We start from the raw sequence: 25,348 nt of genomic DNA, 5'->3' as shown, positions 1-25,348 counted from the left end.
CTTCATAACATTGGATCCAACTCCTATTTTTCTCTTGTTTTTCTTATAGTACAGGTGTCAAATTTTTTTATGGTAATAAAATCATTAGATAACCAAGAGTGAAATCTGAGATTTGTGGGATTTTAATTTCAGGAATATTCGACTTTGGGAACAAATCTCGGAAAACGTCGATTTTTAGTTTGAAATCATGATTTTTTGGCATACAATCATACTAGTTATCCACCGTGGCGTGATGACGATTTATTTTAAATAAGAAAGGAGTTCGTGTGATAGCTCAAATGGAAGGTCATTCAATTCTCGATTCAGTGATACATAGTTACATATTTAAGTAGGCCGAAACTAATTTGTTTTCTGAATTCAATTAATTTACACAATGTATGTATGTGATCTATTTAATATAAAATACATATTACTACTGTGAGAAAACAAAAAAAAGTTTATTTGACAAATAAAAATTGCTTTGCGTCTAAATTGAATATTCAAATTGTCACTCACCTGCCTTTTGGCAGTAGGTAATTGAATCGACAACGATAATAATCTTGAATATTTGAGTTTTATTGTAATTATATTTTTAAATCTTGTAAATTATGTGGGCAGTCGATGAAAACTTTTGATCTCAAGTAAATTCATAGGAAAAAGAGAGTGGTCTAAGATCTGGAAACCTTTCGGGTGACTCTATTGTTCCTTGTCTACTAACCATAACTAATATTTCGATTCTTTGTGTTTCAGGTAATGGATCCATTATTTATTTATTTCATGCATTTAACTAATTCTTCATATTTACTTCTTGTGTAAATTAATTTAATTCAAAAATTAAATAATTTTTTCCTCTCTGTTGATGTTTATGCCACTGAATAGAGAATTATATAACTTTTCACATGAGCTGTTATACCACCCTCATTCTTATTAAGGAAATCATTTGAAACTAAAAATCGACCTGTTTCGGGGTTTGTCTCCAAATTCACCTGTTTTTTTAAAAAATGCATTTATTCCATAATTTTACCTCTCACTGAAGTTATTATTCAATGAGTAGCAATGATTCTGCTGAGCTGAAGTACAGTAATGATTTCGAATTATGATTCGGAATAAGTAAATCTCAAAAACAATTTTTAGTACTCATTAGCCGAAGAAGTTTCCAATCAGTAATCTAGAGAGGACATATAATGAGGGTATTCTCAGAAGATAAGATACACTTGTAATTATTCAAACTCATTTATTTATAGAGAAGGTACAAAATGAAATCACTCATAGAAAAGGTACAAAATGAAATTATTTCATTCAAAAACAAAAAGATGCAAGATATTTCAATTTTCAACATCGTTTCTTCTTCATATATTCATTTTGAATAAATACTTCTATTTTTACCCAAGTTTTGTCTTCAAAAGTTTTGGGATGTTTTTAAATTAGTTCCTCACACTCATATCGCTTTGGAGGTTTTGAATTGTCGATATGGTTTTCAAAATTTTTTTTGCCAATGTCCTCTGTGTTTCAGTCCAAGGAATTAGGATTCTTTTTTTTCTATTTGTTACTGTTTTTTTCTCTGATACTCTCTTTGAACTATTACTGTCCTTTACAACTTGATCTTTCTCAAAACCTTCTTGAAAATCATCATTGCCAATCTCTCCTTCAGACACCATTTCGCTGTCATCATTTTCATCAATTACATTTTCTTCCATATCAAAGTCGATCTCGTCTTTATAATTTTTTGCTCTCACCTTTCTCCATCAACAAAAGAAGTTTAGAAAGTTTTGCTGTTTGAAAGATGTCATCAGGAAGCCTATATGAGCCCCTGTGAATTCCAGATGTGTGTCCCATGAATGTAGCTAACTGTTCAATATCACCATCTGTCATGTTGAAGATCTGCATTAGTGTGGCCAAATGTTTTCTGAGACGTGTCGCAGTTATTGAATCCGGATTTTTTTCTCCCCTTGATCGGGCATGTTTTCTTCATGACTTTATAACCGCTGATTTCAGTTTTGATGTTTGCCTTAGCAGGCAGAAATAAATTTTCTTGTGGAACCATAGTGGGTCGAATTTCAACCATCAACTGAATATCTTTTTGTACATCATCACTGAAAAGTACAGGGACTCCTCTACCTCTTTTTCCCTTTATGACTACACGCTTCAATTTCTTCAATAACAGGCGTTCTAACACAGTGATTATACTCTCGAATTCTTCATAATGCCCCTTCTCATTACCGCAAGTCAAATAGGTCTGCAGAAGCATTCTCTGAAGTTCACCAGGTCGTCTTCTATTCAGAAGTAAAACGCGGCAATAAATGGTTTCAACCAATAAATTATAAGCTATGGTATCTAAGTTATTAGTGTTGAGTTTCTCGGTTACTCTTTTGGCCGAATCAATAAGATACTGTTTGAGGACTTTTAAGTCACTAGCGAGTGGTACGATCGTTATTTTATTCCACTCATTCAAATGGAGACTATTAGCGGCTTGACTTGAAACTTCGTATTTCCAGTTGACTGTAAATAAATGATCATAGTTCTCAACTGAGAAACGTCCTCAGCAGGAGATACCGTTTCACCGCCCTCAAGAACAAAATCAATGGCAATATTACAACACTGTTTGAATGAATTCACGATATTCATTGCAAATGAAGGTACTCCATATGCATTTGTGGCTGAATCATATCTCGCTACCTTTTGTGTAGCTTGGATGAAAAGATCAAAATATTTTGGTTGAAGTGCTTGAAAAAATGATTTTATTTCCGGTTTCATTTTTTTATCTCAATCATGATTTTTGAAAGTTCTCTCATCTTTCGGGAGGTTACGGTGGCAAAATGCTTATCCCTATGTAATCTCAGATAACGAGCTCCAAACGAACAAATCAATTCATCTGCTTTAGCCTCAAGAGATATTTTGTCCGCTCGCATTCGTCGAAATACTTCTTTTTTGAGTCTGTCATCTACTCTGCGATGATAGAATAATAAAGCAGTTTGGCCGCTACTTTGTGCCCTTCCGCTCTTGCTACTACACTTTTTCCTATGTCTATATAATAGTTTTGAAGAAAAGAAACCGAGACAATTATCACATGGTAGAACAGATGTTTCTGGAATCTGCCCTCGTCGAATTCTCCTGGGGCAATTATTTGCTGTTTTTAAAAAATTTCCTTTATTTCTCAGCTTAGCCAGCAATCGTCTCCTTTCCAAATTGTTTGGAGGCATGGACATTGATTTTATCACATCCATTTCCGTGGAATGGTTATTAATCACATGCCTGGCAAAATTGGTTACATCGGTTTTACAGTAATAACAAAAGTTCTTTAATTTTGTTTTTCATTTTGTTGATGTTGTCTCAACATCTGTAATATTATCAAGACAAACATAATCTTTTTCATTACTGGTTCCGCATTCGTTTGATTTACTTGGTTGTATTCAGTTTCATCATTTTTGTCGATATCTAATAGACAAATTAGGTTATCGGTGGTTTTTGTACCATTTGTCACGTTTGAGTTTTGATCTACTTTTCTAATTATTTCGGAATTATTGCAATCTTTTTCAGGTGTTGGTTGAGTGGACGTTGAGTTTTTGTACCATTTGTCACGTTTGAGTTTTGATCTACTTTTCTAATTATTTCGGAATTATTGCAATCTTTTTCAGGTGTTGGTTGAGTGGACGTTGAGTTCAAATCAGATGAATAATATATTCTGATTGAAGAAGATACCTAAAAATAAATAATTGCAAATGATTGGTTTGTAATAGGCATTAAACTTTTCATCACATACGCCATATATGTTTTCAATATTTTTTTAAAATTATGAAATGAAGGCGGATTTTGTTTTAAATATAGTTACTACTAAACAGTAGTGTTTGGAAACGCATTGTGAGATGTGTGTTGAATGTGGTGTACTTTAACACTTACCTATGAGCTGGATGGTACATATGAAGAGTCACCAGAATAGAAAATTTCATCTGACACCTAAAAAACAAACGACATTAAACTTGAAATATTTTTATAATTCCTTCAACACACCCAGCTTCTTTTATTGATAGATTCAGAACTGTTTTGTAACACTTTCAATTGACTACAAACACCAACCTGGAATAATAAACCGCTTTATTATAAGTGCCTGAGAAAACAGTTAGTAGTTAATAAAAACAAGTGAGATACAGATATTTATATACAGAATTTTGGATGTTTCTTAAAACAGAAATATTTGTTATCTATTATCAAAAAATTCACCAGATATCAAATGTGAAGTGAATCAATTGATGTGAAATTTTTTTAAGACTTCAGAACTTAGTTGTTGATAACAACGATGTGAATAATTGATAAAAATATTTTCTTATTTAATTAATGGATATTAAATATAAGAACATTTGTTTCATTCTCATCTTTATCTTTTTTCAACTCTAGACTTTTTGGTACAATTAAAATGTTTTCCAAAATGCATATTTTTTTTGTTCTTCTTCATCATCCATACGATTTAATATTGGAGACAACGATTTATTAACAAACCAATTGGTGTGTTTTTTCTCGGCCCTGAACTCGGATGGTACCTATATGAAAGACAATGAAATTAATTAACCCTGCATAGGTCGCGTGTTGTTGTGGATTATAGGGGGTCGCGGGGTATCTCACAGATGTATGAACTTAAAAATTATATTCTATCGAACTACTGTCGTATTAATGAAAACAAAAACAAATATGAGGTACTTTTATTGAATTAGAAAAAGTCAACATAAATTAATAAATTCTTATATAAACATAAAAGCAAACCTCAACCTTATAATAAAATAAAAACATGATTTGAGGTAGAACACCATATACGTTTAATATAACATGTGATGAATAATGCTTGAATAGAAAAACATAACAAAAATCAGAAATAATCGTTTCAGTCAGAATTTGAACTTTGATTAGTGTCCTCATCGAAACATTTTTGACAGAGCATTGTGGCATGTTCTAAACAAAAATAATCTTCACTTTTGCGGCATCTGTACTTTGTCAGTTTTCTTGTTTTACTTTTCGAATAGCACGGTCTGCAGGTTTTTCTGATGTTATCTACTTTTTGTGGAGAATGCTTTTTTTCTGAAACAGGATTATACTTGTTGAGTGCCTGTTGTAGATGTGTTGGAAGACTTTTCATTTGTCCCCTACGTCCAAGATGTTCTGCAACTGAACTGTGAACTAGCATCTTTACATATTCCCTCCTATTTGCAAAGGCATTTTTATTATCAGCAAAAACTATCATTCCGTTGATGGCTGCAATATTCATCATAGAAAAGAAGATTACCATTGGCCATCTTCTTGTATTTCGTGCACAGTTATATGTGGCACATAGCTGATCTACAGTATCAACTCCTGATTTTGTGGCATTATAATATGTGATTATTTCAGGTTTATGTTGATCCCCTGTGCCTTCATCAATATTATCGTCAAAATGCAACGATGATAAGAGTAATACATTTTTGCCTTTTTTTGGCACATACGATACCAAAGTGGCTGTTTTACTGAATCCAAACATAGACGAATGTAGTACCCTTTCTTTGACGTTTAAAAATATTGGTGGAATCTGCCTTTTGTTTTTTCTCATTGTGCCAACATATAAAAGCTTTTTATTCTTTAGTTTTTCTACGAGCTCTAGGTTGGTAAACCAATTGTCTCCGGTGATATATCTTCCAGTGTCATAGATAGGTTCATCAAGGCGCAGTACCAAGTCAGTAGGTGTATTACTAACTCCAAAGGGTCCCTCAGGTTGCTTGCCGACATACACTTCTAGGTTGACGGTATAAAATAATTTGGAATATACTAGGGCAAATATTTTTATTCCATACTTATTGAGTTTTGAGGGAATGTACTGTCTGAAAGAACATCTTCCTCTAAAACCCTCAAGTTTTTCATCTATCGTAACATTTTGGCCGACAGAATAACATGCTTTGCAGTTGTTCACAAGAAGGTCGAACAAATCTCGAATGGGAGCCAACTTGTCAATTTTTTTTGCAAACAAAAGTTTGAACCTTCTAAGAGACATAGTTGTTCTGGACAACTCAACACCCATGCCGTCTGTTGACCATAAATCTTCTAAAGACTGTCTGCCACTTCTCAAAATACCTGCTAGGTACAAGAGACCAAAGAAAGCTTTCATTTCAATTGAATCAGTCAATTTTATATCTCTTTCACGACTATAATTCGGTTGTATGGTCTGTATACTCAGATTAGTAGAATTCACTATGAGATCTATCATTTCGTCAGAAAAAAAGCACTTCCAGGAATCGAGAACAGTTTTTATACCTTTGGCGGACCCAATTACTCCAGGTATTTTTGTAAGGATATTATGCGGCATTCTTTTTTTGTCTTTCGTGGGTACGTGTTTCCTTGAATAGTATCCTGCATAGCAGTCTTCATTGAACTCAACTTCACTACCACTTTCAATGTCCGAATGAAGAATTTCAGTTTCAATTATATCATCTTCATCACAATCACTTTCGTCCAGAATTTCATTGTTTATGGTCGCGCAGTATCTGTCAGATGCAAATACAACAAGAGGTTAGGAATCAGCTGTTTACAAGTCACACTGCAAATACCTACTAACGTTAGCCACATGAGTGCATAGAAGAAACACATATAGCAAGATAGCAAGAAGCACAGTTTAAATTCGGCGAATTACAGATATAATTTGAAAACACATGCGTCATACATCTGAGAGATCGAGCGCGACCTACGCAGGGTTAAGTTACTCTATGAACTGAATATTGTACTTACTTTTCCATATCTTTGTGGTCCTACAGAATTTTTTTCATCTGAAACAATACCAAAATTTTAAATACAGATTAGCCAAAAAAAACATAAAGGATCCTTCAATAAGAAATGTGTCAACATTTTAAAAAAGCGCAGGGCCCCGCTGATTTCTTAATGAAATGGGAGACCATTTGTAACTTCGTCATATTTTCATTTCATTTTTCCATGCCAGGAATCGCACGTTAAAAGGTAAGACCCTGTTAATCTATAGCTTGCTACTTCTGAGGGTTATCGTTCGTCGGTTATCGTTATCGTAAACAGTAAAATACTTTTTTAACGCATTTTAACATTCGAATACAACAATATGCTTTTTGGGTTCCATGACTCTTTTCGTATCGCATCATAAGTCATCGTAATATTTGGGGTAAAAATAAACTTTTCATTCGAATATCGAAGTTTCTGTAATTTGTTCAGTCGATTATTAAAAATTCTCGATTGCCTTCAATCATTTATTTTTTTTTATATAAATTTTATGATTTGAGAAAATTGTATTAATAATCATTAATTGAATAGAACTAGCCGATCTTGATGAAAATCCATATTTTGAACTTATTAATATTGTAAGATTTTCATTATAACTTCTGCATAGTATAGTATATTGTAGCGAAACACATGTCATGTATATATGTGAAAATTTGATAGTATGGAAATTATTTTGAGTGAAATTTAGCTATTTCATTCAAAATAGGTGCTAACTTTGAGAATTTAATAGAATATAATACTACATATATATGATGGAATCGGCCGATACTTGATGAAAATCCATAACTAACGTATTCCAAAAACACTTTATCGTGAGATTTTCACTAAATTGTTTTACAAAAACGCAACTCGTGTTTCGCCATACAATGGCTTCATCTGGCGTGTCTTTCAACTAATTCTACACATTCAATACTAAATATATATATAGTTTATGGAGTACCTGAAATCAAAGTACTTGTAAACGAAATACCTGAATTTTAAGTAGCTGATATTTTACCTGAGTTTCTAACTGAGTTTACTGAGTTTACCTGAGTTTCTAATTCGTTAGAAACTCAGATAAAATATCAGCTACTTAAAATTCAGGTACTTTGATTTCAGGTACTCCATAAACTATATATATATTTAGTATTGAATATATTACTGATACATCCCCAAATATGAAATCAAATTCAATTTTCCATTATGAAGTGAACGTCTACGATCCAAAAACTACAACAAAAAATACAGGTCCATATTTAAAAATCCAAAGATGGGGGTGGCCCAAGTCAGATGACACCCTATATAAAAGATTCATGGATATATTCTGATAGCCCACATCAAGTGCCGTTAGGAAAATGTGGCCAGATTTTCAATATATCTGCGAATAAAGAAGATATAGACAAAAAAATAATTTGGGATTTTTTGGTTTTTCCTGTATATCTCCAGAACCAAAATAGCTATATTCGATTTTTTCACATTATTGGATAGGTCTCTGAAATACGTAACTTTGCCACAATTCAACCGACACTCAATCTCTTATCGTTTACGAGATCCCCATGTTAAGTATATATATATATATATATATATATATATATATATATATATATATATATATATATATATATATATATATATATATATATATATATATATATATTGCAGACCTATCATGCAGACCTACGACTTTGTAGTACACGTTTCAGTATTCCAAAATTTCCCTAATTCAGAAAATGTAGTAGTATATAAAATCAAGGTAATTAGATCAAATTTCGGAACTTGCACTGAGGTACAACCTTTTTTTTCACAGAATCACACAGCCGAATCATTTAGAAACATTGAAAATTATTGAACTTGAAAACCCAAAAAATTTTGCTGAATGACCAACTGAATTTAAATAGATCACTATTACTGAACTATTTTTCTCAGAAAACGATGTTATCTTGGTCTTTGTAGACACATTATCATTGATATAGGAGAAATTCATCCCGTAGGTAATTATAATTATGATGTACATGTACACGTAGTTCTCACTGATGATTATGTGAGTTATATGAAAGCTACAGAGAATAATTCGTTTTTAGTATATTATTTACTACGAAAAAGCTACTGTGCTAGCCAAACAAGTCGTGATATTTTTGAAAATTGAGTTTTTGAAGCTCAAATCGTTTCCGGTGTGGTATGTGAAATAACAATATCTCTCTTAGACGAAGGTTTCATACATGCAGTTGGGTCGCGTTGAAATTTTTCGAATCCCAGGCACTTTCTTATTTGGGTCGGATCTCTCCTGCACTGATGAGACGTATTACCTTGAAACTAGTCTCGAATAATTTCAGCATGGTCCTGTCACTGTTTTAACAAGAAACATCTGCGAGACTAACTTCTGTGAGGTATCTTGCTTAGATTTTTGCCTGATATACTTCAGTATCCATAGTTTGAGACGAGGAAGTGGCCGTTTACCGGCAAGCGTTTACCAGAAACTACAGTGTAGGTAGTTGGGAGACATGCATTTTTCCAAATTTTTATTTTGAAATAATAATTTTCTAGTTCGTATGTCTCTCCACGATACAGTCTTCAGACACGGTTTTATATACGGATTTTCTGACTATTTTCCTTTTTTCAGTATTGTTAACCAATCGTATTTCAGTTCGTGACTAGATACGATGGTAAGAATTTTGACTAACTCCACATCATGATCAGCATCTCAATTTTCCTTAACAATGCCATTGTATAAGGAAAAGATAATTTCACGTTCTCAGTCAGGACATGCCCACAATAGCCATTCAGTTTCTATCTAGGCCGCCTCTAAGAAAGTTTTGATATACATTGAATGAAAGTGCCACAAAAAGGTTTTTTCGTGTAAAGAATGGAATGATATGATATCCGATAAGTCAGTGTTGATAACATGGAATTGATCACGTTTTCGGCTATCACGTAGGGGAGATTTAACGTATACTGTCGCCGTAGTAAACGTCATGGAGATACGAAGCCCCCATGACCACCAAACCACTGCAATTTATCGTGTAATTTAGTAGATTGATCAGATTGCCTTATCGCAATACAAATTAGGTTTCTGAATTATATACGTTTCACGGCTCAAGGCCCATATTAAAACTGTATTGTATGTTGAATATTTTGAATGTATATGTAGATTTTGACTCTGTTAATATTACAATAATTTGCATAGTGAAAACTCAATTTTTTTGTTAATTGCGAGATTCACATTGCAGAATGAAATTCATATCATGTTGAAATATCAGTGTTAGTTTCCAAAGTTCAAATGGCCTAATCAACAATTTGGGGTATTTGATTGACTTCCATTTCACCCTAATGAAAAAGTAAATAAGTTTCTCTATTATTACTTTTCCAATATGTAAGTGTAAATAGACCCTAGCTGTTGTGTGGCTTAAGGAGTAGACGTGTTCTGTCGACGTGCTGCTATTGCGTATAATATTGTTATAAACTACGTAAAATATATTTTGAAGATCAGAAGACAAATTGTTAATGGTACTTACTCTAATTGATTATAGTCAGTGAATATTCATAATTGTTTATTAGCAAGATACCACCAAAGTGACTGAAGGCAAGAGAAATTCTTCTCAAGGTTCACCAACACCAACTTTTGAGCCACATAGGTGGCTTATAGAGAAATGTCAAATTAATCACAATAGACTCATTTCCAGAAACAAACTAATCAGCTACATTTTAATGTGCTAAATAATTTTCAAGCACCCCAATTTCGTCATACAACCCCACAACGATTTGTTAACACTCAAAGGAAACAATTTCCCAGTCAACCAATACAAACACTTCGTCAAGTCCCTCAAAGGTTTCCAACTAATCAATAAGTTTTTGGAAGACCTTCAAACGCGAATGTTTGGAAACCAAGAAATCAACCTATAGATAATAAACCGATACCAATGTTCACTTCCACCAGATATTTACCTACAAAACAACATTCCTTTCACAGTCTAAGCCCAACTTCTATTCGGAAGAATTATATAATGTGACAGAACCCAATCCATCTTATGATTATAATTTCTTACAACAATCATAGAATAGAGATGCGAGTAAATTTGCAATAGGGTCAGTACTTTGTCAGAACGGAAAACCCATTTGTTATGCAAGTCGCACATTCAATCGAAATGAAATCAATCACTCTGTAGTTGAAAGAGAATTACTAGCAATCGTTCGGTCTGCGAAGTATTTCCGACCTTGTTTAGTCGGACGACATTTTAAAATTAGATCAGTTCACAAACCTTCAAAATGGTTTGATAGTTTTCAAGAACTACATTCAAAATTAGTGAGATGGGTATTATTATTATCCGAATATGACTATGAAATTGAATACAATGAAGGTGAGAATAATGTAGTTGCTGATTCTTTATCCAGAAATCCACAAGACGAAATTTCTGTCGTAAATGAGATAGGAGATATTGATGAAACTATTGAAAAATTCTTGAATGACCTAAATGAAAACCATACTTCAACAGCACATTCAGCTAATGAAACGCCTTTGCTCACTTTTCCTTATTCTGAAAAACCAATAAATTATTACAAACACCAAATGATAATAAAAATATCAGAATCTTCTCCAGTACCATTATGTATCAAAGAAAAAGTTTTCTATAATAACAGATATTATTTCAATCTTAGGCGGAAACATATTGACCAAGACTTTTTAGAATTTGTAGCCAACCTCAAAAATTATATAACTTATCATTTATACTTTCCTGACGAAGAAAAAGAAAAATATTTCTTGAAATCAATCGAAGAAAAATTATTAGCACACACTCAAAATAAATCATCATTCTAGAAAAAGAAATGCAAGATAAAATGAAGTATCACCATGTCTACAAAACAGGTCTTAGAGAAATTAATACAACTACTGAATCAATTAAGAAAAACTATTATTGGCCAAACATGGTCAAAGGCATAACAAACTGTTTTATTAACTAATATATGTCAAAAATCTAATAACGAATGACAACCAAATGAATTCCAAATCCAACCAATAACAACAGGCACAAGGCCATTTGAAAGAATTCATATCGATACCTTGTCAAAATCAAAATAAAAATATCTTACCATCATTGATACATTTTCCAAATTCGCCCAAGTCTACCCAGTAATAGGAATCACCTCTATAAATGTTTTAGATGGTCTATTAATTCTTTTATCACATTATGGAATACCCCATACCATCGTTTGTGATGGAGGTAGCGAATTGAATAATCAAAATTCTCAAAATTTTTGCAAACTACATAAAATGAACATACATGTCACAACACCAAAAAATCCCAACTCCAACAGCTATAGTGAACGATTTCATTCTACAATTTTTGAAAAAGTAAGAATAAAAACACGCCAACATCCTAAAGAATCCTTTAACAATTTGATGAAGTATTCTATATTACATTACAATAATTCAGTTCCTTCATCTACTGAATATACTCTATTTGAAATTGTCTCCGGACATTTCAAACCGAAAGACCTTTTTGATATCATCGAAAAAGACGTATCACAATACGTCCTAGATATCAAAAAAAATTTAAATAAAGTATATAACACACTGAATGAAAAAATTATAGATGAGAAAATGGACAACTGAAAAAAATCAATGTTAATCGAAAGGAACCAATGACAATTTCTGGAAATGTTCAAATATTCATGAAAGAGGAGACTAGAGACAAACTTGCACCAAAATACACTAAAACTGAACCAAATGTTGACATTGTATATATTCATAAGTAGTTAAGCGATTAATTTTGACATGATAAAAGTGTGAGTTGAGTTGTCTAAAATAAATACATTCATTCAAGAGTTTACTTGAGATATTTCCTCTACTTCAACATGGTAGCAGAGCGTGGTTGGTTAGCATGAGGTTCCGGAGTGTAAGAAATATTTGCAAATTATAATAATCTGCTGAAATTTTGAATTTCACTAGTTCGGACTTCCATTGCCTACTATATAAAATGATTTGAAATCCCTGAAACAACTGAAAAAGAAGAATTGAAAATGAATAGCTGAAAAATAATAATTGTATTAACCAAAATAAACCTGAAATGAAATAACAGTGAAACAAAATACAAGTAAAAATAGAAAAATTCAATAAATGAAAATAAAGAAATGAAAAAAGAAAATGAAAATAGAAAGTGGAGAGATTCCAAGTCACGTTAGTTCACGACGTTTCGATTGTTAGTATCTACAATCGTCTTCGGGTGATGGCTGGTCATCACCCAGCTACAGACGACACGCAGAAGATGACATTCCATTTCATATTTCTAAACTCAAAAATCTTTGGAATATTTTGCGAAATGAAATCACCAAGGATAAAGTAGTAAATGGAAACACCTGTAAATGCGATCTACCAGAATCGTTGCTGATTTGCAAGATTTTGGAGACTCTTCCTCCAGAGTATTTTTCGTTCAAGTCAAGTTGGATGTTAATATCGAAGAACGAAAGAACAATTGACAGTTCAACTAACCAACTTTGTGTATACCAAAAAGCGTTATCATCCCAATCCTTGGTCAAAGAGGAAGTGATGTTCTTGGAAAATGAAGAAAAATTCACAATATGAACCTGTTTTGTGAATATTGTAAACGAAAAGGGCATAAAATAAAACGGTGTTTCAAATGGGAAGCAGATGGAAAACCTTCAAAACCAGGAAATGAAAAACATGAAACTAGTGATACCAATGAGACTCTCGTAGCAGAAACAAACTCCGTGTTGTATTTTACGTGTGATAAAGACATTTGGTATGTTGATAATGGTGCTACGAATTATATCACCAATCGAAGTGATGTGTTTCAAGAATACACACCATTTGATGGAAATCACAGGGTCACAATAGCTAATGGAGATTCAATCCGCTCTAGGTCAAGGTACTCTGAGAGTAAAAGCTTATGTAAACGAAAGAAAACAGATTTTCACCATGACGAACAAACGTATGGTATGTTCCAGAAATGAACAAAAATATTTTTTCTGTTTCATGCGTGCAAGATAAAAACATGGATAGCCTATTTATTTCAAGTGCTGAAAAATGTCAAATGAAACTCTCCGGAGAAACTATTTTAGTTGGAACAAGAAACATATATGGAGGATTGTATAAACTGAATTTGAAATTCTTCAAACCCAAAGTTGCTGTTAATGTGAATGCAGTTGGCAATGAAAATGTATTACAGTTATATCACGAGAGACTTCTGTTTAAAATCTGTTTTTCCATCAACCAGCTGTCGCCCCCAAATGAACGACAACTCTCAGGAGTTGAGAAACTTGTGCGAGCTAAGGACTAACGAGGTCTTACCTTTCAACGTGTGATTCCTAACACGGACACCAAAATGAGAAACATGTGAATTCGCTACTCGAACGTGAACTTGTTATACAAGTCAATTTGGACAGTGAATTTTGTGAAGGATGCGTTTACGGAAAAGCTCATATAATGAAGTTGGGTACCAGAGACAGAGCTGATGTTCCAGATGTATGTGAACCTTTTAGTCCATCCAAGTCAGGATACCGGTATTATGTCCAGTTCAGAGATGATTTCAGTAAGTTCCGTTATGTCTTCTTCATTAAAGAAAAATTTGAAGTCGTAGAAAAGCTGAAGATTTTACTCGCAGAGATTGAAGCTATGGACTACAACGTTCAGGAATTCTTGTCAGATGGAGGTGGATAATTCTCAAATAGGAAAATAACTAAAGTTCTCAATAACTATGGAATACGACAAAGAATTATCATGCCCTACACTCCTCAGCAGAATGGTTGCGCAGATCGCGATAATCTAACAGTAGTTGAAAATGCCCGAGCTTTGATGCATGATAGAGAAGGACGAATAAGTCAAAGCTTGTGGGCTGAAATGATCAATACAGCTATTCATATTCAAACAGATACGGTACATCTGGTATTAAAGACAAATCCCCCTTCGAAATATGATTTGAAAAGAAGCAAAATTTGAGGTATCTTGAAGTAATAGATAGTTATTGCTATGCACATATACCAAAAAGATGTCGGAATAAAATGGATAGATAGGCTATAAAAGAAATACTTATTGGATATGAGAATGATCATGGATATCGTATCAGGTGTGAAGAAACTTAAAGGCTAATACGATCTCGTGATGTAATTATTCACGAAGATGGACCATTAAATTCTGTTATGGCAAGAGTACCATCTACTGATAAAAATGAGACGTCAGAAGAATACATACCAGTAGATACAGATGCTAAAACTACACTGGATATATCCAGCTCTAAAACTGAAGAGATAGAAGATCCATTTCCAGAAGACGAGGAGATTGTAATAAAAAGGCAGCTGAGAGATAGAAATGAAATCGGAAAGCCATTCCGTTTCGATGATTATGCCATGATTGTTGCTAGTGAAATAACCGAACCTCAAGAGCCACTCACTCACAAATAGTTCATCTCCTGCCCTGAGAAAGATCATTGTATTCTGTTCTGGGAAAGCAAATCCATGTAAATGGGTTTACAAAAGGAAGCTGAATGTAGCTGGTTGTCTAGATAAATTCAAGGCCGGATTGGTTATTGAAGGTTATTCACAAAGGAAGGGTGAAAACTACGATGAAACCTTCAGCCCTGTAGCAAAATGTATTACGATAAGAGCTGTTCTGAGTATTGCTTCTAGTAGAAAAATTACTCTCACCCAGTTTGATATTACTTCTGCATTTCTCTATGGCGAGCTTGACCAAGAAGTTTATATAAAGCAACGTGAAGGATATGAGGATGGTACTAATCGAGTATGTCGGCTTAACAAAAGTTTATATGGACTCAAGCAAGCACCAAAATGTTGGAATAAGCGATTCCATGATGTGACAAAACTTGATTTCCAGCAAAGTAATGCAGATCCATGTTTATACATAAAGAAACATGAAAAGGATATGTTAATCTTGGTCATATACGTTGATGCTGGATTGCTTGGAACAACTAATGATACATTGAAGAATAATCTCTTGCAAAGCTTGCAGAATGATTTCAACATGATAGTGAAACCTGCTTCCTATTTCCTAGGATCAGAAATCAAAACTAGGAACGATGGTTACATTCAGTTGAATCAAGCAGCTTAAACAAGAAAAGTATTAGAACGCTTTGGCATGCAAGAATGTAAATCCGTTTTAACATCGATTGTAAAAGATTGTATGTAATCAGTGAACGAATCCGAAATGGCTTTGAATACAACTCTTCCATAGAGAGTGGCGATTGGGGCTCTTATGTATCTAATGACAGGTACAAGACCAGACATTTCTTATGCAATCAGTGTTGTTTCAAGGTCGTTATAGGATACCAGCAACCATAATTTTATCCAAGTGAAACGAATACTTCGATACCTCAAAGGCACAACGGTATAACGTACAATTCTCTCATCCCTTTTTTTGTATCAGATGGAGTAGTAGAAAGCCAAAAACTTTCTTTCCCAAAAAGTATACATTCATGTATCAAAAATGATGACTAAAATTTGACTTTTATTTCTCCGTCAATGTCATGCTAGAATGCTAGACGGAGATTTGTAGACATGTAGTGTCAACACTTGACATTTAACAGGAGAACAGACTGATATTTCTCACACATATGCATACCCAACATGAGCTTCCGCATGCTTAAAAATGATGTAATAATTTAAAATGTCACACTAAGTTTTTCTTTTCGAAACATAATTCATTACAAATCTGAAGGCATATATTAAGATGATATTGATATGATTCCAACTGAAAAGCAGGTTTGTTCTCACTTTGGTCTGTTTCTCCCCCACCATGTCAAGATCTGACAGAGCAGTTTGTTTTGAGCTTGAAACTGAACGTAAGTTTATTCACTGCCCAGGTTATGCTAGACGAAGATTAGCGGAGTTTCCAAAAGAGATGCGTAGGGTCATGCCATTTGACAGTAGAATAAATTGATATTTATGACACATGCATATGCTCGCCTAACAAGAAATTTCACGTATTGCAATATAATCTAATCATTTGAAATGCAACACTATATTGCAATATCTGATGGTGGAGTGTGGTTTGTCTGTGAAAATGTTCATTCTTTGCGAACATCATGCTAAACGGGGTTTGGAAGTTCTCCAAAACGATTCATACAGTCACAACACACCATTCTACAGCAGAAAAGACATATTTTCCACACCTAAATATATTCTCGACATAAACTTTTACATGTCGCAATACACATGTATCAATTCGAAATGTATTACTATTTCGTCCTTAAAACCCAATTTCATCCAAGATTCATGCCAATATACCATATGACGTGAGCGTGTATTCAACTGAAGAGGAGTTATTTCCACACTTCAACCTGAAAACTGATTTATCCCCTCCACCATTTCATGATCTGACCTTGAAGTTGAGTTTGATCTTCAACTTGACTACGTGGTCATTTTCTGTCGATGTCCTGCTACCTTATATCGATACTTACGATCAGTGTAGGCTAAAGAAGGCGAAAACAAGTAACTCAAACAATTTTTCAGTTCAATTTATTCAATATGAAGTTTCCGCATATTGGTTTCTCTATTCTTCCAATCGGTATAACATTTACTTGCTGCATGATAAAGATACAGTAATGCAATTTGTCGCTATCGACTTGGGTACTGTAAAAGCGCGACAAGCATTTTTGTCAACATTTTTAATGTTGTTCCTGTAAATATGGTGTTTCAGACTAATATATCATCATAAAAATTCATTTTTCTGATATACTATGATTCCATAAGACATGTGTCTTAATAGCAGATTTTATTCATATTCATATTTGGTCACATTACTTCTAACGCAATGTTTTCCCCGCTAGGTAGTGCTGTTTCTAATTTACTGTTCGAGGAGTATTTTCTGGCGTTCCATTTCGGTCAGTCAGTTATTGTTGAACCTGCTTCTGCAATTTTGAAAAATGTTTGCTGATGTGATGAAATATATCGCATATATCTTGAGCTTCATCAAAGATGAATATAAGGAGAAAACAGTGAAGGATGGACTTGAAGAGTGTTATTAGGCTTCTAAACGAATGAAAAAAGATCTGAAAAATATTACTACTATGGGTGGGAAAATGAAATCCACTAGCATTCTTGGTCAATATTACAACACTATGTAATCAGATGAAATTTGAGATGGAGAAAGGAGCAGGCCTGATTAGCCGGAAAGAGACAGCCTCCAATCGAGTACATTGGGATGATTCAGAATTGGCTTTTGATTCGCGTATCCGAACTGAAGTGATTAGTAATCTCAAGCATAAGAACACTACCTCATTTTCGATCGACTGTAAGACTTTTTTTGTGAGACGAATTCAAAATGCATTGGAAAAGGATGCATTTTTAAAGATTAATATGATATTCGGTGGAGAATTTGAGGTTGTCAAAGGCGATCTTATCTTCAACGAATATGAGTATTTCAAAATATCTAACGTATCCATCCATAGTAACACTGATATGAATATGTGATTTGAGAAACATGTTATGGAGCCAATCATGATGAAGTTGGAAGAGTTTCAGGAACGTGACAGAGGTTAGACGTTGAAAGCAGTAGTGAATTTGGGGGTGAACGTGAACAAATTTGTGCCTCAGAGAGGTTCATCATACATTGAACTGTCTTCTCAAATCTAACGAAAAATCATGATGATGCCTACTTCGCTTGGGCCATTGTTTCAGCGTTGTATCCAGTTTCCCATGGAAAATATTCAAATCACATCCTATCTCATCCTGACTATTCAAAAGTTCTGAAATTGTATGGTATTTACTTTTCGATGACAATTATTCAGATAAATAGTTTCGAAGAGCAGATTGATCTCTTAGTCAATGTTTACACGTTGAAACTTTTTAAATCCAAGTATACTGTAATACCGCTAAGATTGACCATAGCAAAAAATAAAAGCAATTATGTGAATCTACTCATGATTCAAGACATGTATTACGATGGAAGAAAATATTTTTGCCATAGGTGTTTTCACTGTTTTTCCACGCAAGCTATGTTAGATAAACACCTTGAAGACTGCTCGAAGACAAAGGGATGCCTACCAAAATTACCTATGGAGGGAAAACATATTTTGAGGTTCAAAAATTTCAAAAAAAAATTACATCGCCTTTCTTCATATATGCCGAGTGTATTGGTATCTGCACAAGATGGCAATAAATATAAACGACACATTCCGGCATCTATTGGATATTATGTGAAACGCTCTTATGATGATACACTATCATTTTATCAATCATTTCGTGGTGGAAATTGTATGAAATGGTTTGCCGACGAGATAGGCCAGTTTGCTGAAGATGTTGCAACTGTGTTCCAGTGTCCATTTGATGTAGATATATCAGCCAGCCAGGAAACATTTTTTCAGGCAGCAACTCATTGTCATATATGTGATAAACCATTCAATATATCAGACAAAATAGTATGCGACCATAATCGTCTAATACCTAAAAATAATTAATCGCAGAACCATCACACAATGGGTGCATTATAAACTATCAAGATGATAAAACAATTCCCATCGTAGTTCATAACTTATCAGGGTATGATGCACATTCTGTTATAGAAAATATTGCATTGGATCTCAAAGGAAGTGTCGCCGTTTGGCCGATAACAAAGGAAAAGTATATCTACTTCACTAAAAATATTTCTGGTGGCAAGATCCACTTCAGATTTTTCAACTCATTCAGATTCATGAATTTTTCGCTGGATACGTAAGTATCATATTCATCAGATTTTCCAAATATCATATCACAGTTCTCCAACCTCTCGAATGATGAAGAGTAGATTTTGACAAAAAAGGGTGTAATGCCGTATGACTATATCGATTCTTACAAAAAATTCAATGAAGATTGTTTACCCCCTGTCGAAACCTTCCACAACAAATTGGAGGAAAAACCGTCTCCTAGGAGATCTTACCTACGTGCCAAGCTGATATGGGCTACTTTCAATATAAACACATTGGGAAAATCTACGGATCTGTATTTGAAGACGGATGTTATGCTTCTGGCTATGTCTTCGAGCAGTTCCGCCCACGTTGTCATAAAACTTACGGTTTGGATCCTACCCATTATTCCACTCTGCCTGGCTATACATGGAATGCTATGTTATTCAAAACGAAACAGCAACTTGAACTTCTCACCGATGTAGATCAGTTGATGTTTTTCGAAAAGGGAACAAGAGGTGGACTGAGTCAAGTTTGCTCCAAGCGAAGAGTCACAGCTAATAACAAATTCATGGGTGACAATTATGATAAAGCCAAAGCTGACTAATACCCAATGTATTTCGATGTTAATAATCAATATGGTTGGGCAATGTCTCAATATCTACCATACGGCTGGTTTGAGTGGATTGACACCAACATTGATATCACAACTGTGCCTGATGATGCCTCGGCAGGTTATATACTGGAAGTTGATATGGAGTATCCAAACAACCTTCACGATATGCATAAGGATTTACCGTTCTGCTCCGATCATGTGCATCCTGATATAAACAAATCTCGAACCGAAAGTACATCGAATGTGAAAGAATTCAAATTGATGGCTACTCTACAGTCGAAGAAAAAGTATGTGAATCATTACAGAAATCACAAGCAGGCCTTAGAACATGGTCTCATTTTGAAGAAGATTCACCCTGTTCTAAAGTTCAAGCAGTCCACATGGTTGAAGCCCTACATAGACTCGAACACACGTTTGCGAACTGCTGCTCCAAATGATTTTGGAAAGAACCTATTCAAACTAATCAATAATGCCGTATTTGATATGTACTGCTATCTTCAAAACTCAATTTTTGTCCCATATATATATAAATATTGGTTTCAGGAAAAACTATGGAAAATCTGAGAAAGCACTCTGATGTTCGCCTTGTAACGAGTTGGGACGGGCGATATGGTGCCGTAGCCAGAATCTCCAATCCTCGGTGCAAGAGTTTGACTGTCTTCGATGAAAACTTGACTGCTATTGAATTGGTGAAATCCGAAATATTCTTCAACAAACCTATATTTGTTGGAATGGTAGTACTGGATTTGGCAAAGTTGACCACACATAATTTCCATTATGAGTACATGGCTCCTAGGTGTAGAGGAAATTTTTGCGCATATGAGATGATGAAAAATGATTGTCATCAGTATTTCAATACTAGCGATTATCAATCAGATATCATTTACAACATTCCCCGAGCGAATAAGAAAGTGATTGGATTGATGGAGGATGAGAACAACGGACAGTTTATGATCGACTTCATTGGACTCAGATCTAAATTATACTCAACTAAAACTGCAACGTCAGAAGATCAAATCACTGATCTGAAAAAAAAAATTGGAGCAGGAGAATTATGAAAATGATGAAATCAAACAAATTGTGGCCAATTTCGCAGTATCCAAGAAAGCGAAGGACGTTGAACATAGTGTTGTCAAAACAAAAATGGCTTTCGAATATTACGTGACCTGTTTGGGAAATTGTACCGGAAAAGCAATCACAATAATGAAATCCTATAAGCATGGAATATATTCAACAGAACAAACGAAGATTGCTCTGAATCCTAACGATGATAAACGCCATCTAATTCCCAAAACCTACCATACTCTTCTATGGGGACATTACTCAATTCAAAATCTATGTATATTGATTAATAACAATATCAACTACAAATTATTCTCGTCTCACATGAACGATTCTATGTACGAGTGGAAATCACATATCACATTAAAAGTATTTGTTAACATGTTATCTTGTTGCTGATATACAGGTGTATTTTTGTGAGTCAAAGCCGATCTATTGTAAAAATGAACCCTACTGTCATTTATTTCAAATTGAACCACACACCTATTTTCTTTCTAGAGAGATTATATATAGGGCTATTGGCGATGTTTTTTTTTTCCACAACAATCTGAAAATCAAACGCCCCGGCAGCTCTAACTCCAGCGTGGTGTGGAAAAAAGCAAATAAAACTGTTTCAACGATGAACTCACAACCTGATGATATCAACCCCTTGTCCTCATTTTTTAGGGTAACATTTCTTGGTCCTTCGAAGAGCTCATAAGTATCTATTGAGTCGATATATTTCCTGAAGATATCAAATTCAACTCTTCCATCGTATCTTTTGTAAACAGACAACAAAAAAAAAATATTTATATATTGTGTAAGATCTTGTTCATTATATCTTTCCGGTTTACATTTTGTAAGAAGTTGTTTTGAATCATTAGTTAACTTGAGTGTGTTTTTATTGACGTTAAAAATATTATTTTCAATAGAAACATACTTTTTCTATGACATCCATCATCTTGTAGAATCAAACCATAACACAGAGGAGAAATCCATGTTGACTTCACGACGACAGATTGACATTACCAGAAACATAACCAAAATAACCGAAGAAATAGCCATTAAATGATGTTGTATGAAAGCTGTTTGGAAAAATGTGTAACTGAAACTGATTTTGATCTATTTCAGTTTAAGATCAATTCAAAAATATCTGTTAATTTCTTTTGAATACATGTTGCTGATATAAATATACGAAATCACACATAAAAATTCAGTTTTGACCAAATTGCAGTTTATTTCATAGCAAAGCACTCCATTGATTATTATTCTTGATATTATAGAAAATGCCAAGTCGAACAAACATGTTATTATTAGCATATACCCTTTTCAATATTAGTCCTTATCGAGATTAAAATCTTTCATGATTACCAATCAACCACATCTATCCTTTCACTATTTTAGACAAATATCTTCAATTTCATCAAAAGTCAAATATGGAGCTACTCAATCGAAAATTGGTATGATGGAGATTGCGACCATACTGTTCGAATGGAACGCTACAATTGTAGCGAATCAATTGTTTTGCTATTCGTCTGTATTTTTGATCTAAATACATAACATCGATATCTTTATGGCTACACATTGAAAACAATTTTCTCAAATCTGTACCAATATATTTCAAATACGCACTTGGTGGGATATATGGTATATATATATATATATATATATATATATATATATATATATATATATATATATATATATATATATATATATATATATATATATATATATATATGGGACAAAAATTGAGTTCTGAAGATGGCAGTACATATCAAATACGGCATTATTAATTAGTTCGAATAGGTTTTTTTTTGAAATCATTCGGAGCAGCAGGTCGCAAACGTGTGTTTAAGTCTATGTAGGGCTTCAAAAACCATGTGGACTGCTTGAACTTCAGAACACGATGAATTTTGTTCAAAATGAGACCATGTTCTAAGGCCTGCTTGAGATTTCTGTAATGGTTCACAAACTTTTCCTTCGACTGTTGAGTAGCCATCAATTCAAATTGTTTCACATCCGATGTACTTTCGGTTAGAGATTTTTTTGTCTTAGGATACACATGATCGGGGCAACACGGTAAATCCTTATGCATATCGTGAAGGTTGTTTGGATACTCCATATTAACTTTTAGTATATAACCTTCCGAGGCATCATCAGGCACAGTTGTGATATCAATGTTGGTGACCTTCCAATCAAACCAGCCGTATGGTGGATATTGAGACATTGCCCAACCATATTGATTATTAACATCGAAATACATTAGGTATGAGTCAGCTTTGGCTTTATCATAATTGTCACCTATGTATTTGTTATTAGCTGTGACTCTTCGCTTGGAGCAAACTTGACTCAGTCCACCTCTTGTTCCCTTTTCGAAAAACATCAACTGATCTACATTGGTGAGAAGTTCAAGTTGCTGTTTCGTTTTGAATAACATAGCATCCCATGTATAGCCTGTCAGAGTGAAATAATGGGCAGGATCCAAACCGTAAGTTTTATGACAATTCGAGCGGAACTGCTCGGAGACATAGCCAGAAGCATAACATCCGTCTTCAAATACAGATCCGTAGATTTTCTCAATGTGTTTATATTAAAAGTAGCCCATATCAGCTTGGCACGTAAGTAAGATCTCCTAGGACACGGTTTTTCCTCCAATTTGTTGTAAAAGGTTTCGATAGGGGGTGAACAATCTTCATTGAATTTTTTAAAAGAATCTTCATCATTCGAGAGGTTGGAGAACTGTGATATGATATTTGGAAAATCTGATGAATATGATACTTACGTATCCAGCGAAAAACGCAGGAATCCGAATGTGTTAAAAAATCTGAAGTGGATCTTGCTACCAGAAATATTTTTAGTGAAGGAGATATACTTTTCCTTTGTTATCGGCCAAACGGCGACACTTCCATTGAGATCAAATGCAATATTTTCTATAACAAAATATGCATCACACCCTGATAAGTTACGAAACACGATGGGAATTGTTTGATCATCTTGATAGTTTATAATGCACTCATTGTGTGATGGTCCGCGATTAATTATTTTTAGGTATTACACGATTATGGTCGCATACTATTTTTTCTGATATATTGAATGGTTTATCACATATATGACAATGAGTTGCTGCCTGAAAAAATGTTTCCTAGCTGGCTGATATATCTACATCAAATGGACACTGGAACACAGTTGCAACATCTTCAGCAAACTGGCCTATCTCGTCGGCAAACCATTTCATACAATTTTCACCACGAAATGATCGATAAAATGATAGTGTATCATCATAAGAGAGTTTCACATAATATCCAATAGATGCCGGAATGTGTCGTTGATATTTATTGCCATCTCGTGCAGATACCAATACACTCCACATATATGACGGAAGGCGATGTAATTTTATTTTTTGAAATTTTTGAACCTCAAAATATGTTTTCCCTCCATAGGTAATTTTGGTAGGCATTCCTTTGTCTTCGAGCAGTCTTTCAAGTGTTTATCTAACATAGCTTGCGTGAAAAAACAGTGAAAACACCTATGGCAAAAATATTTTTTCCATTATGGTTGTCGAGTTGATTACTCACCAAACTAGATAGATCTGTTATCCAAACAAAGTGTTTTCTGGTAGGTGACGTAACATCATAGACATTTATTGAATCCTCATATCTTCCATCGTAATACATGTCTTGAATCATGAGTAGATTCACATGTTTGCTTTTATTTTTTGCAATGCTCAATCTTAGCGGTATTACAGTATACTTGGATTTAAAAAGTTTCAACGTGTAAACATTGACTGAAAGATCATTCTGCTCTTCGAAACTATTTATCTGAATGATTGTCATCGGAAAGTAAATACCATACAACTTCAGAACTTTTGAATAGTCAGGATAAGATAGGATGTGATCTGAATGTTGTCCATGGAAAACTGGATACAACGCCGAAACAATGACGCAAGCGAAGCAAGCATTATCATGATTTCTTGTTTGATTTGAGAAGGCAGTTCAATGTATGATGAACCTCTCTGCGGCACAAATTTGTTTTCGTTACCCCCCAAATTCACTACTGCTTTCAACGTCTAACCTCTGTCACGTTCCTGAAACTCTTCCAACTTTATCATGATTGGCTCCATAACATGTTCCTCAAACCACATATTCATATAAGTGTTATTATGGATGGATGCGTTAGATATTGTGAAATATTTATATTCGTTGAAGAATAGATCGCCTTTGACAACCTCAAATTCTGCACCGAATGTCATATTAACCTTTAAAAATTCATCCTTTTTCAATGCATTTTGAATTTGTCTCACAAAAAAGGTCTTATAGTCGATCAAAAATGAGGTAGGGTTCTTATG

The 25,348-nt window shown here is 34.0% G+C and overlaps 1 long non-coding RNA gene across 2 annotated transcripts in view; it reads right to left on the bottom strand.

Annotated features, from left to right (window-relative positions):
• Positions 1-1,225: 1,225 nt before the first annotated feature.
• Positions 1,226-25,348, bottom strand: part of LOC111515600 (uncharacterized) — a 77,112-nt gene continuing 52,989 nt past the window's right edge. For both annotated transcript variants that reach the window (XR_012466395.1, XR_012466394.1), the window contains exons 2-5: positions 6,721-6,758; positions 3,988-4,053; positions 3,877-3,933; positions 1,226-3,678 (exon numbers count right to left, since the gene is read on the bottom strand). This is a non-coding gene — a long non-coding RNA (uncharacterized lncRNA). The remainder of the gene's footprint in view (positions 3,679-3,876; positions 3,934-3,987; positions 4,054-6,720; positions 6,759-25,348) is intronic.

Source organism: Leptinotarsa decemlineata, unplaced genomic scaffold (assembly GCF_025532065.1).
Source record: "Leptinotarsa decemlineata unplaced genomic scaffold, Ldec_3_MD MMD2_tig00004307_RagTag_RagTag, whole genome shotgun sequence".
Taxonomy (NCBI): Eukaryota; Metazoa; Arthropoda; class Insecta; order Coleoptera; family Chrysomelidae; genus Leptinotarsa; species Leptinotarsa decemlineata.
This window is presented reverse-complemented; position numbering and strand designations above follow the sequence as displayed.